The sequence below is a fragment of the Schistocerca cancellata genome, chromosome 8 (genome assembly GCF_023864275.1).
Source record: "Schistocerca cancellata isolate TAMUIC-IGC-003103 chromosome 8, iqSchCanc2.1, whole genome shotgun sequence".
In the NCBI taxonomy this organism is placed as follows: Eukaryota; Metazoa; Arthropoda; class Insecta; order Orthoptera; family Acrididae; genus Schistocerca; species Schistocerca cancellata.
The window spans coordinates 490,143,671-490,158,961 of record NC_064633.1 but is presented as its reverse complement, the minus strand read 5'-3'; positions in this window follow the sequence as shown (position 1 = coordinate 490,158,961).

Genomic DNA, 15,291 nt, shown 5'->3' with positions numbered 1-15,291 from the left:
ACTATTAACATTCCCTGTTTTTGTGTTCGTGCTACTTAACAGTGATGTTGCTGTTGGCTGACTACATCACGTGTCCTATGCTCTGAATATCCGCTGTCATCGGCTAGCGAGATCACGTGACATGAGCTACGAACGGCCTACAAAAGCGCATCGAAATCTCGATTTCAATGATTCGGGAAGTAACATGCAGTGTTTGGTGGAATTCCAGTGTATACTTTCGTAATACGAAAATAAGTAGCGTACATGTTGCTGCACATTAAAGATGTTTCCAAAACGTGTCTTTCTCCCTGAGTTTCATTTTTTAAAATGCCTGGATATTGTACGCCCGGGTATAAAACCGTAACCATTCAATGGATTGATAAGGGAAAATATACTGTCACCCGGGAGAAAACGTATTTTTAACCGGGATATCCGGGAATTTTTTTTCCTTGTTCACGTATACACCCTGATTCTAAGAATGCGTGAGAACCGTCCAGTTCGCACAGAGTTTTGAAAGTGACAGGGGAGACCACACGGCATTCAGAGGCTTTGTTCCGGCTTACGCGTGTCGAGGAGCCACCTGAGCGGGCTCAGGGAACTCCCCTGTCAATCAAGCTAAGGCGAGGTTCGCGGTATTCGGCACGCTTCCGCTCTCTAGGAGACAGAGGGCGGAAGTCACAAGTGCGGGCTGCCACCTAATAATTTATGGTGAGAAATCGAAGTCTTGGAATGTCTGGGTCTAGGCGATGAGAGAAGAAGAAGCCTCGCTGAGTTCCTGTCACGTTTGTTAGGCTTCTGGAAATTTAGAAGTGTACAAACAACGCTCTGTTTCTTCTGTCGCATACTGACGTCAGAAGGGAATTTCCAGAGCAAACTGGCGAGGAAGATGTGCTCTGAGGTACCCGTGTCGGTACACATTCTTTGGTTCGGATTTATTAAACGTGGCAGTTTTCACGCTATTGGCGGAAAGCAGTAACATTTTTCTTGACTGACGGTTGTGGGCGGAACGACGAATACAGCAGAGTCGGGAGCAGGGATACGTGAAGATAGACACTCTTGGTTTGGATGTGGAAGGTGCAAGGTCGCTGGTTTTAGATGTCGAGGATTCTGAGATCAGACGCTGGATGGGACTTCACGGTGTCCGAGTCTCGACGAGCGAGATTCTGGTTCCTTGCATGCGACTTTTGCACGGCCGACTTACGCCGCAGCATATTGGTGAGTATGCTCAGCACCAGCGATAAATTGGCGTTAATGTATGAAAAGAGGACATATCGTTGCCACGGTAACGTTAATCCCGGTACCAGTCATAGTATCGTTTTTATTTCATATTCGCTCAATCACTGAAGTAATTAAAACAGTTGGTAGTTGCATTCGTATTAGTGACGGAATGTGCAGCTAGGATTGGTAGTGCACTCCCAATTGCTTCATACCTTTCTTGCAATCACTTTTTATGATAGACATGTCAGTAAGTGTAAAACACCAATTTAATTTTATTTGTAATTCATTTGGAGTAACTTGTAATTTCTTCAATTTATTATTATTATTATTATTATCATCTGTCGACTGAGTAAAAATAGTAATTCCGTAGGATTTCATTGAAATTCCCTATCTTAGGATTCCGTGTTAGGGTCATCTTTGAGATAGCGACTCCATTGGGCAATTAAAATTTTACATCGCGTCTTAAGTGGTGTGTGACAGAGTCTGGGCAATGCCATCATTCCGGTGCGATTACATATCTACACACCGCGGGGTTTTGCACTGTCACACTCTGGAAAACCGACAATGGTCAAATCAATGAGCGAAGCGAAATTGATTTGCGTATGTAAATGGGTAGGTGACAACCGTTCGACTTTATAAGCTGGAAGTAAACTGGCCACCGGTTTAGCATCCCATAGTGGTCTTCTGGAGACGGGAGAGAGACCCATAGAGGAGTAGCAACTGCGGCTGACAGCTGGTGGGGGTAGCGGCGGCAGCAGCCGCACGCGCCCGACAACTGGAAATGGATCCAGCGGGAGTGGGTGGGGGCTGCGTCGTTTGGGAATGTCAGGGATGCGGAGCGCGCAAAGCCGTGCCATGTTGTCTAACACGGCGCTGCCACCTGTTACGTAACAGCAGCCAGGCCTCCTGGAATGCTGCCGCTTCTGTACGCGACGTCTTACCGGGGCAGCAGGCACCGCGACACAGTCGTATCTGCTTCGCTATGAATACTTTTTATCACTGAAGCAACAGAAAAAAAACTGCCAGGAACAGAGCCATGTTGTACCACAATTCTTGTTACCTCATTTTCTTTCCGAGCGGGTGATGCGCTGAATGACCTGGAAGACGACGAGCCGGATGTTAGCCTCATATGTGCTCCGACGAGTCAATTGGCCTAGCAGACGACACAAGCATCTGAAACTATAAAATCGGTGGAGAGAATGGCTGGCCTGTGATGTTTCCCGTGGGTTAGTGGAACGTACTCCCACAGCCAATACGGTAAAACACAGTCAGTTAGAGGCAATATTATGTGTGTTCAAGTCTCGATGGACCGCAAAGTTATAATCCGTAAGCCAACTTCATTTCAGCGCACAACGTGCTGTACGGTGAGAAACTTATGACGGCGAGGTATTTCAGGTACACAAGAAGGGCAGCGCGGATGTTGACAGGTTTGCTTGACTCACGGAAACGCTGAGGAGTCTGAACAGGCAGAGTGTTGAAGGGAGATATAAACTATCCCACGAGAAACTATAAACCAGTACTAAGCAAGGAACTCCCCTTACGTAGCGTAATGACATAATTAGACTACATCGCGCGCTCGCCGCCATTGATCTGCCGTCTTTCTATATGCCATTGAAATGGGATGAAAGCTTTATGTGTGGTACAGTGGAAAGTATTCTTTGCCATACGCTTCATAGCAATTTCCAGAGTAAGGATATAGATGGTGCCGATTTTATGAGTTGGGTTGTTTGGGGGAAGAGACCAAACAGCGAGGTCACGGTCTCAGCGGATTAGGGAAGGATGGGGAAGGAAGTCTGCCGTGCCCTTTCAAAGGAACCATCCCAGCATTTGCCTGGAGTGATTTAGGGAAATCACGGAAAACCTAAATCATGATGGCCGGACGCGGGATTGAACCGTCGTCCTCCCGAATGCGAGTCCAGTGTGCTACCACTGCGCCATCTCGCTCGGTCCGATTTTATGATTCGATTTCGATATTAGAGAGTCCACTCCAGCCAATACCCGGATACAACTGATCGTAGAGAAGTGTGTTGGGAACCTTGCCGTTCAAATTGTATATTAACCCTAGATTACTAAACCCTCGTAAAATTTACGATTCAGTAGCGTATAAAGAAGGATATTTTGTACTTAATTAAGTATGTAACACACCATTGGAGATCAAATAATCGTAATTACATAATGCATAACCAATAAATTATGACTTCTTTTCAATAAATTTGGAGTAGCACAGTTTAAGATGGTTTAGTACCAATGCAACATTTTCCCTCCTTTAGTGTTCTAGGTTAATCACCTGGCCGATAATATTAATAGTAACCTTGGACTTTTTTTGTAGAGGATGCTGTTATCTGTATTGAAGTACTATTTGAAAAAAGGTGCTCAGATATTCAGTCACGCTCCATAAGATACAAAGTGGTGTGAAGATTTCCAACTTGCTTGAAATATTCAGGAATTTGTACAATTCACAAAACGTGAAAACTTAGTATCATATTATTACAATACTAGTCAGAGACAGTTGTAGTCAGTCTAATCTTGCAAATACCTCTGAAGATATGAAACGGAACGGTAGTGGTAAATGAATCCAGTAGCAGACTCTGGTACATTAGTAGGAGTCTGGGAAAATTCAGTCAGCCTACAGAAGGAGATTGGTTACAAAACACACGAGGCCTATACTAAATAGCTCTTACAAAGAAGGGCAGCACGAATGGTCTCAGGTTCACTTGGCCGACGCAAGAGTGTCGTAGAAATGCTTACATGGCTGTATACTGGCAGATGCTTGATGATATATATCAGCTATTCAGCGAAAGTCTATTTATAAAATTTGAAAAACCAGTTTTAAGTGAGGAATATAGGAATGTACTACAACCCCTTACGTATTGCATCCAAGATTACAGCTACTGTGGCGCGCGGGGAGGCTTCAGAGCAGGCCTGGCCCAGATTTGCGCCCCGAGAGAGGGCCCTCGCTCCGTGAGCCTGCCCAGTCTGCCCAACGCTCCGGCTTCCCACACCACTACACTATCCCGAGAGGGTATGTGAATTGAGACTGTTACATGCCGAAGGTTGCACGCGCGGGAAAATTAGGTCGAAGTGTTTTTGCAACACAGTGCAACTACTTCTAAGAGGCGAATATTGCAAGGTACTTTTATAAGCAGGAGTTTATGGCATGGGTTTATTTCTTATTTTTTACTTTTCTGCTGAAACAATGGATTGTATTACTTAATTAAATAAGTACATTAGATAGTGCTAATACGTGATCAGAACTAAAAAGAGTGTTTTACACAGGCATTTAACAATTGAATCGTAATGTTTATAAATTGATACACACTTCAGTCTTAGAGTATGTAATATAACTGGAACTGGTTCGTGATAGTGAAACGCATGGATTTACGCAGATTGAAATCCGTTAAACCCAAACGTTGGCGTGGCTCTGTCAATTTCACAACAGGAAAAAGCATTTGTATACGTATGTTGAACGAAAAATTGAAATAACTGTAATAGCTTGTCTGTTCAGTTGAGGATACTGTTCTTGGGATATCATTTTATAAAAGTCTTTTAAATTCTTGCAGTGGAATTCTTGAACTAGGTGCTGCACTGTATATCAATTAGTGAGAACGGTCTGACAAATAAATCTTTAATCCGTCTTTCGTCTGACAAATCTAAATCCTCTTCAGTCCTGTAAAGACTTGCAATCTCTTTCAGACCTCATAATGATATGTTTCAATTACTAAAACGTAGTCAGTCGTATCTGGTCCACAAATTACTGCCCTGAGGCCTGGGAAATGTTACCTGTTATGATCTTGAACCTGTTTTTTTTTCATAACTTTAATTTTTGTTTGATAGGATCAATCTCGTTTTCCAAACAATTCTCCTCTTGCATTGCGGCACTTAATGAAATCAGATAATTTTTTATAACTACTTTTCTTACCTCTAACTCAGTTTCTTTCCTAATGACCCCCTTCATTTCACCCAGCATTCACTGTCGTTTGTCAGAAGACAAGTGCATCAGATTGTCTTTGTGGTTGGTGTTGTATTGACATTCCAATAAGAGTTCACCCAGCTCATGAGAATGCAATGGCATATTAAGCACTTTACATGGGCTTCAAACGATACGAAAAGTATAGCAATTCCCATTCAGCATTAAAAGATTTGGCTTCTGCACTCTTCTTCTTCTTCTTTTTTTACAAGTGCGTAGACGTTATAGTTTTCCTCACACAGAACGTAAATCTAATTGGATGCAAGTAGTATTTTCAGCAAACGGGCTGGTATGTGAAGAGGCGACTGCGTTGCTCTAGCGACGTCCGGCTGCAGCCTTCATTCTCCTCTTCCAACTCACCCTTCGGCTCCACTCGTCGCTGCGGCCGGAGCGCTCGCGCTTCACATGTGAATGCAATGGGAAAGAACCCTCATATTTGGTAGAATGAGAAGTGCCCTATCCCGCGGATATCAGTGGCTTACAGAGCATGGATGTAGATGCAGATGCTCCACATAATTGCTCATGACATGCCACGTCCTTTGTTTTAAGTAATTGGGTAAGTGTTGAAACACTTGGTGCAGAACTTGCAGCCAATCGGAGGCATTGTGTCTCCAGTCAATGGAAAGTTTTGCGTTGTCTTACCTTTGCTTCCTTCGATAATATTTTTATGTTCATGGCTGATATTGACAAGACTCACTTAGTAGAAATCGACATAAAATAAGTTTCGTGATTAAACTGTAATACCTTTTGATTGTGCTATGGCGCTTCCTATCTTTGATGTCATATCAGTGATGAAAAATCGTACAGTCTTCTATTAGGAAAGAAAATCATAAATTTCTGTACTTTCGCATGGATTAATAAAGGTGCAGAATGCGAGCGTTAACCATTATTTACTATGATGAGGGCCACCGAAGCAGATGGCCCAATTCAGGATACACGTAATTTAACATTCAAGAGGAGCAGCATTCAAATCTGCGTCGGATCATCTTCATGCCTTCACAAAAGAAGACGAAGTAAATATTTCGAAAATTCGAATCAAGAACAGCTGCCAACGTGAGTAACGTAGAAGTAGAAATCCTCGGAGTAGTGAAGCAACTTAAATCACTTAATAAACGCAAGTCTTCTGGTCCAGACTGTGTACCAATTAGATTCCTTTCAGAGTATGCTGATGCAATGACTCCATACTTAACAATCATGTACAACCGTTCGCTCGACGAAAGATCCGTACCCAAAGACTGAAAAGTTGCACAGGTCACATCAATATTCAAGAAAGGTAATAGGAGTAATCCACTTCATTACAGGCCCATATCATTAACGTCGATATGCAGCGGGATTTTGGAACATACATTGTGTTCCCACATTATGAATTACCTCGAAGAAAACTGTCTGTTGACACACTGTCAACATGCGTTTAGAAAACATCGTTGTTGTGAAACACAACTAGCTCTTTTTAGCATGAAATGTTGAGTGCTATTGACAAGGTATTTCAGATCGATTCCATATTTCTGGATTTCCGGAAGGCTTTTGACACTGTACCACACAAGCGGCTTGTGGTGAAATTGCGTGCTTATGGAATATCATTTCAGTTATGTGACTGGATTTTGATTTCCTGTCAGAGAGGTCACAGTTCGTAGTAATTGACGGAAAGTCACCGAGTAAAACAGAAGTGATTCCTGGCATTCCCCAAGGTAGTGTTATAGGCCCTTTGCTGTTCCTTATCGATATTAACGATTTGGAAGACAATCTGAGCAGCCATCTTAGGTTGTTTGCAGACAACACTGTCGGTTATCGACTAATAAAGTCATCAGAAGATCAAAACAAATTGCAAAACGATTTAGAAAAGATATCTGAATAGTGGTAAAATTGGCAGTTGACCCTAAATAACGAAAAGTGTGAGGTCATCCACATGAGTGCTAAAAGGAATTCTTTAAACTTTCGTTACACTATAAATCAGTCAAATATAAAGGCCGTAAATTGAACTAAATACCTTGGAATTACAATTACGAACAACTTAAATTGAATGAAATGAACACATGGGAAATGTAGTGGGGAAGACTATCCAAACACTGCGTTTTATTGGCAGGACACTTAGAAAATGTAACAGATCTACTAATGAGATTGCCTACACTACGCTTGTCCGTCCTCTTTTAGAATACTGCTGCGCGGTGTGGGATCCTTACCAGATGGGACTGATGGAGTACATAGAAAAAGTTCAAAGAAGGGCAGCACGTTTTGTATTACCGAGAAATATGGGAGAGAATGTCACAGAAATGATGCAGGATTTGGGCTGGACATCATTAAAAGAAATGCGTTTTTCGTTGCGACGGAATCTTTTCATGACGTTGCAATCTCCAACTTTCTCCTCCGAATGCGAAAATATTTCGTTGACACCGATCCACATAGAGAGAAACAATCACAACGGCAAAATAAGGGAAATCAGAGCTCGTTGGGAAAGATATAGGTGTTCGTTCATTCCGCGCTTTATACGAGATTGGAATAATGGAACATTGTCTCGGTGGTTCGATGAACCCTCGGCCAGGCATTTAAATGTGATTTGCAGATGCATGTAGATGTAGATGTAAGTCTTCCGTACTTTCCCAACTCGGTTTAGGTCTGTACTAAGGTGTTTCGTTCAATATAAGCGTGGTTGTTTCCCGACTCTTCATGGCCCACTTCGTTTTTACTCATTTGTTTACCTCGGTGTCGACAGGAAGTTCGTGTTAAGCCCTTGGTTTGGTTCACCGACAGACTCAAAACATCCGAATAACACAAGGATATTCCAAACAGCTAAGACTAGGATGTCCACAACGTACCTAGGTGACGCATATCGGTATTTTCTGCTGTCAGAGCTAGAAGACGGCACTGTTAGCATTCTGTGTATGTTGCGACAGTACACCCGTCGGCTCTCCAGTAAGTTCTTTAGAATACGTTTTGTAACATAGCATTCTGTGAAGTAATATCTTATACGTGTATTGTCGCAGTTTGAGGCGCAATTCTCCAAAGAACTGACTTTTTGTACATTTACGCATAGTATCTGTGTCCCGCACGCCTTTAGATTCGTCGTGCTAGAAATCCAACAAGCATGATCGCTGTTGGGCATAATCTGTAATGATGAGGGCTACGAAAAGCACGTGGTTGAGTTTAGAAATTTCTATAGCGAAAATCATTCTAAGCCTCTACGACGGTTCAAACCCGTCAGGCCATGCTGAGTTACGTATTCCGTGATCGCTTCTGGCAAATGCTGGAATGGTTCCTTTGAAAGGGACGGTCGACTTCTTTCCTCATCGTTTCCTAATCATTCTGGTGGGACCGATGATCTCGCTATTTGGTCCCATCCCCCTAATCAACCAACCAGCCGAGCCTCCACTACGTCCCACTACTCTAGTTCATTGTTGTAGGAATGACCAAATGCTTTCCCGTGCACAACAGCCACTCATTATGTCCTGGTTCTTTCAGCTTTTAGAATGGTTCAAATGGCTCCCAGCACTATGGGACTTAACATCTGAGGTCATCTGTCCCCTAGAACTTAGAACTACTTAAACCTAACTAACCTAAGGACATCACACACTTCCAAGCCCGAGGCAGGATTTGAACCTGCGACCGTAGCGGTCGCGCTGTTCCAGACTGAAGCGCCTAGAACCGCTCGGTTACATCGGCCGGCTCAGCTTTTAGACATGTCGCCCTTTAGTGATTGGGTTGCACTGCAAAAGGACCATCAGTCTCACGACGACAGTACCATCTCCCCTTGCAGATACACGACAGAAAAGGAATACGTGTTTGGACGCTGCAACATTCATAACGTCTGCTCCTTGTGGCTTTGTCGAAATACTGTAGCTTAATTCGTTTATAGTCGCAATTGTTTATCTCACAAGAGAGCATACGTCGCACAAATACCGTTCTATACCGATAATATTTTCATAGTAACACAATTTCGACGAAACTAAATGTGCATTTGAAAAAAGCTTTTTTTAGCCAAGGTCGCACTAATTAATATCTATTATTATCGACCGGTTTCGACAGTTGAAATTGCCATTTTCTGATGGTTGTAAATTATGTTCCATTACGAGTTAATACTCATGCCATGTCGTCATTATGGTGGAGAAAACACAGGACATTATACATACTTTTATGCATCTATTTATGGTTTTACTCTTGACAAACATTTGTATAATGTGCTGTATAGTCTCCACCGTAATGACGACATGGCATGAGTGATAGACCCATAAGGGAACACGATTTATAACCAAAAGTTTTTTGAAGATCGGAAAATGACAATTTCAACTGTAGAATCCGGTCGCAAATGATAAATATTAATTATTGTGATCTTCGGTGTAAAAACGTTTTTCAAGTTAAATATAGATCGTTCCTTCCATTTTCCCAAGAGAGAAACTTCAGTTTTAAATGTGCATTTGAATTTTGACAATGCATTCAAATATGGCTATGCTTTACTACCTGCAGTAGGAAGCTGAACATGCTATTACGTATACAAGTGGTCGCCAAACTGTTGCCTGTACAATGTATTCGTGCGGCCCTTTGTCTTTTGTTCTCTGCAATGTTTTGTAATTATAGGCATCTAGTCACTAGCAGCCAAATTCAAAAACAGCATCACTGACGTTAACGTTAACTAACGTAACTGTTCCGTAACAAAAGTACAGATGCAATAATGTTTTAAGATGCGCCTAGTTTTCATTCACTTTGGTGACTTCCGCTTTCAGCAAAGTAAAGCTTCATGTTTATCTCAGGGGCAGAAAATGCTCAAATGTATGTGAAATCGTATGGGACTTAACTGCTAGGGTCATCAGTCCCTAAGCTTACACACTACTTAACGTAAATTAGCCTAAGGACAAACACATACACTCATGCCCGAGGGAGGACTCGAACCTCCGCCGGGACCATCAGGGGCAGAGGTGTAACCAACGCCTTGAAGCAACGCAGCTATAGCGGGTTTAGAAGACGTGAGCCGTGTAACATGTTACTGTTTGTCTTCCTCCACTGTCATGTCACGGTCGTGCGCGACTCGGACCAGTGAGCTACTATGGTCTAAATGTTGACACGGAAGTAACTAGGATTCGTGAATGCACGTTAAACAGGGTGTCCAGAAACTCTGGGTACATAGGGAATCCTAATAAAAATTCTATATTTCATATATACTAATAAATATTAATAAAGGAATTCAGCGTGGGATTAGAAAAGAGCAAAGAATTAGGTTGAAGTGTCTGGCTTTCGCGGACAATCTTGCCGTTCTAACGAACAATAGAGAGGAAGCCAAACTTGCATTGAAAAAACTACACGAAATCTCACAGAAAACTGGGCTACAAATCTCCTACGAGAAAACACAGTACATCGAAAACAAACCTGTAGATAATCCAACCATCAGGACTGAACTCAATAGCCAATAAAGATAGAATCTCGAGATTACAAAAAGCTTACTTGGAATCACTATATAATAAGAAATCTATTTCTGTCAATGCGAAACTATAAGAAATCTATTTCTGTCAATGCGAAACTAAGGGAAAGTGGCAAAAGTTGCCCACTTCAGATATCTGGGAGAGATAATCCAACCATCAGGACCGAACTCATTAGCCAATAAAGATAGAATCTCCAGATTACAAAAAGCATATAAGCTCACTAGGCATCACTATAATAAGAAATCTTTCTCTCAATACGAAACTAAGGCATTACAACACAGTAGTCCTACCAGAAGCACTTTAGGCTGCAGAAACTACAGTGATTCATGGTCATACGAAGATCAGAGAGATTGAAAAGCAGGATAGAAAAATTCTGAGGAAAATATATGGACCAGTGTTTCGGGAAGGAATTTGGATGAAGAGGCCAAAAAAATGACTCTGAGCACTATGGGACTTAACTGCTGTGGTCATCAGTCCCCTAGAACTTAGAACTACTTAAACCTAACTAACCTAAGCACATCACACACATCCATGCCCGAGGCAGGATTCGAACCTGCGACCGTAGCAGCAGCGCGGTTCCGGACTAAAGCGCCTAGAACCGCTCGGCCACAACAGCCGTGAAGAGGCCAACTAGAGAGATTTACAAAGACATAGAAACAATAACAGACATCATTAGAAAGAGAAGAATGAAATTTTATGGAAATATCAGCAGGATGAATAAAAGTAGCTTCACAAGACAAATCTTTGAAATAGTAAACAAGAGCAAAAACAAGACAAAGTGGATCACTGAAGCAGAAGAAGACATTAAAGAACTGGGGATCACACAAGACAACATAAACAATGGAGAACAGTTTATAAACACCATACAGAAACACACACTTAAACAAGAACGTATGGAGAACAGAACGGGAAAAAGATGGTCGGAAGAACGCAAGAGAGAACACGGTGAACGTATGAAGAGAATTTGGGAAGAACGAAGAAAGAAGAAGAAATCATGACTACTCAAGCTCAATCGCTCTCTCAAAAGGGAATAATCGATAATAATAATAATAATAATAATAATAATAATAATAAATATTAATTGATTTCTGTTTGTGGCCGGCCAGAGTGCCCGTTCGGTTCTAGGCGCTACAGTCTGGAACCGAGCGACCGCTACGGTCGCAGGTACGATGGCTGCCTCGGGCATGGATGTGTGTGATGTCCTTAGGTTAGTTAGGTTTAATTAGTTCTAAGTTCTAGGCGACTGATGACCTCCGAAGTTAAGTCGCATAGTGCTCAGAGCCATTTGAACCATTTCTGTATTACCAGTCAATGTGCTAAAATCGATAATACAGACCTATTCCACGTTGTTCACCTTAATCTTGCAAAGCGCATCAAATTATGCATTGAAAAGCACGGAGATCATTTTGAAAATAATACTTATAACATAAAAGTGACTAAAATGCGCTGTGTTATTATTTCTAACAATTCCCTATGTATCCAAACTTTATGGACACCCAGTAGAGACGATAATTTTCAAATGTGGTCCATATTTTTAACAAAGGATATAAGATTAAATTAAAGCTGTTATAATATAACGCAATAAGTAGAAGAGAAACAGCATTCTCGGCATTTAATAACCATCTGTAATCGTGTCTCATATTGAATAATACATTTGAGTACAGTTACTGTTGTTAATCAAGTTAATCGCCCTCTCGCACAGACAACACTTCTTCAGGAAATTTCAGTGTGTCAGCTTTGGAATCGCTCAGGGCAGCAGCAGTCGAAAACAGGAACAGTAGAAACGAAGTATTCCGAATATTGCCGGCTTTTAACGAACAATACTTGGCGGGGGAGCGGTCAACTTGAGCGCCCCCGTTATTTCTAGTCTGTTTGGGACATTGTAATGTAGGTAACTTACCTATTAATGATAAGATCTCTACATTTGCGACCCGAGAATTCGCACCACAATGTCAGTATTGGCTCCTGAGCAAAACTGTTTGGCGGTCACTGGCATGAACAGATTAGATTGAAGTAAAAGATAAGGAAGATAGTAGGCGTATTTGAAAAGAAGGGGGCTTAGGTCTTTAAAAAATGTATTCGTTTTGATTGCTTCTATTCACTTTTACTGGCGGTTTTAGTTTCCTAACAAACCTGTTTCAATTTTCCATGTAAAAGCTGTTCACTTCTAAGCACTTTTCATTACGCTGCAGTAGCATATTCAGTCCATGTGCATGAAAATAACACGCTTGGAAATTGAACTACTTGACAACAGTGGTCTTCGGTTCCACACCATCTTCAAGCTTCTGTCCACCAAGTGTGGAATATCCACATATCATCAGTCGTAATAATATGGTAAAACAGATCAGTCTTGTCGATAGCGCTAAAAAAAAAAAGTAATAAAATAAAAGCTCGTCCCCTTGACGTTCTTTGCTCCTTGTGTTGGTCGGTGTGCATTTTCGGTAGCCACCTTGCAAACAGTGCGATATTCAAGCATTTACGAGACAAGTGTGTACATAGTGGTGCGTCCAGAACGAGAAATTTATACCAGCCAGAGCACCAGTCCTCGATCAGATCACAGTTTTTTTTATCTACATGTTGCAAACATTCATCGGTCGGGGTACTGAGCCAGCCATCCGCTTTTCGTCATGCGTATTTGTATGGCCACTTTTAACTTTCTGTCTCGTTACTAAATCCAGTAACAAGGCACAACTCCTGATGGATTAGAGCAGTTGCAGATCCTTTCACTCAGAAAATTCGGATTACATCAGGTACTTTGCAAATGCCATGAGTATCTATTTTCGAATACATTTATTTTCCATTCGCAGTCAAACGACTACTTAATAAAATCAGTGTTTTCAAACTCTTCGTAAATAATTTATAGATGGCACTGCATTCATGCCACTTCGTAATTTTTTTCACTGTCTTCTGACAAACGTTTGGACGGACATAGGCAACATTGGCAAAAATCTTGAAAAGTTCTTGAACAATTTACTTCAGATTTTTACATAATACTCTAATAGACATTTGGATGGACATGTTTTAATGTACGTAGCTATATATGTACTAATATGTAAGGACAAGGCGTTGTTCGACGTTGTTGGCAAAAATCTCGAAAAGTTCTTGTCCGATTTGCTTAAAATTTTTGCACATTGCTCCAATAAACCTTCAGTCAGTCATAGGCTACAAAGTTTTTTAAACAACTCTGTACATGTTTTCTGTTAAAAATGGCACCGAGGGAAAAAGATGTTACGTTATGCAGTTCTCTGCTGTGAAAACGTGTGGTTTATTTTTCTTTGTTGCTGTCAATATTAACTACGATATCAGGGCATTTAAACCATTAGACATATTATTTCTCCTGTGTATATATTATTTCTCCTGTGTATATATTATTTCTCCTTGTATATAATTTTAAACAAAATTTGCACTCACAACAATGTGCTGTTTCGTTTTATTGCTCGTAGTCGGTTTCATAAGAAAACAGAAATGTTATATTAACAACTTACCGGCTTACGGTTACAGTATAACTATGGAATCTGAAACATCGGAAACTTTGTAATCCTACATAGACGCAGATTAAAACCATGTGAAATTTTGTAGTTGAAGCTACTATCCTCACAGATCCAGCAGCTGCAGATGTTTCTCTCGTACCCCGTATACCAATGATCTCAACCGATTTACCGAGCGACTTCAATTTCTAATAAATGTTTCCTTTGTAACATCAAAAAACAAGGCTAAGATTAAGAGAGAGGGTGGGAGAAGAAGTGGACGGAGAGGGGACAGGAAATGAACATAAAGAGGGAAAAGGAGGAGATCGACAGAGGGAGGGGGGCGGAGGAGAACAACAGAGAGTGAGAGGAGTAGTTGATGGACAGATAAAGGGGGAAGAGGAGGAAACGAACAAAGAGGTGGATAGACAGAAGGGGAGAAACGGAGATGAGGACGGACATCCAATTCCCTTACGTATTTGGCAATTGCGATGCATTCCCGTGTTGGCTAGTACTTGAATATAAGGAAACTGTTCTTACTTTTACAGTGCCCCTCAAATTTCCTTGTACAAACCATTTTTTAAACTACTGAATTCGCGGCTTAATAATATCGTAACATAATTCACCAGTGGCTCAGTTTCGCTCTATTTCTGCACGACTTGGTACGAATACCGTTATTTATTAGTCGAACTACTCTTCGCTGTGAAAATAAAATTTTGCATATTTACCCGTCATTGAACATGCCCTTCGTGAAACAGAAAATCTTCTAAAACAGAACAATTATCGACAGATCTGCGTTCGTCTGCTCTTTTCTGTTATTCTCAGCCTTTTCACGGCATTTGCAGTGTCTGCAAATGGTGAGCGAGCGTTCGTTGATGGCCGACCACGCATTCCTTTGGCCTTATACCCATCCTGGCGTAAAATATCGACAGGTGGTTAGCCTGGCAGGTTGTATGCCGGGCTTGATAATTCACAGCTTCCTGTAGAATAAGTACGAGCATGTCCCGGAAAGGGCAGGACAGTCTCCGCTTGTCTCGTGTACTCGCTTCGTTATTACGTTCTTCACAGGGCCTTGGCTTCCAAATTACGCACATATTGCGTGAGTAGACTCGGTATCAATAGAAAGTGGTATGCCGCAGAAATATTATATCTGTGTAAATGATGGTCATGTTGTTAGCTACTCTGGTTAAATTTTCGTCGTTTGCTACGTCATTAGAAACTGAGGACTGAAATAATTTATCGGGGATTGGAG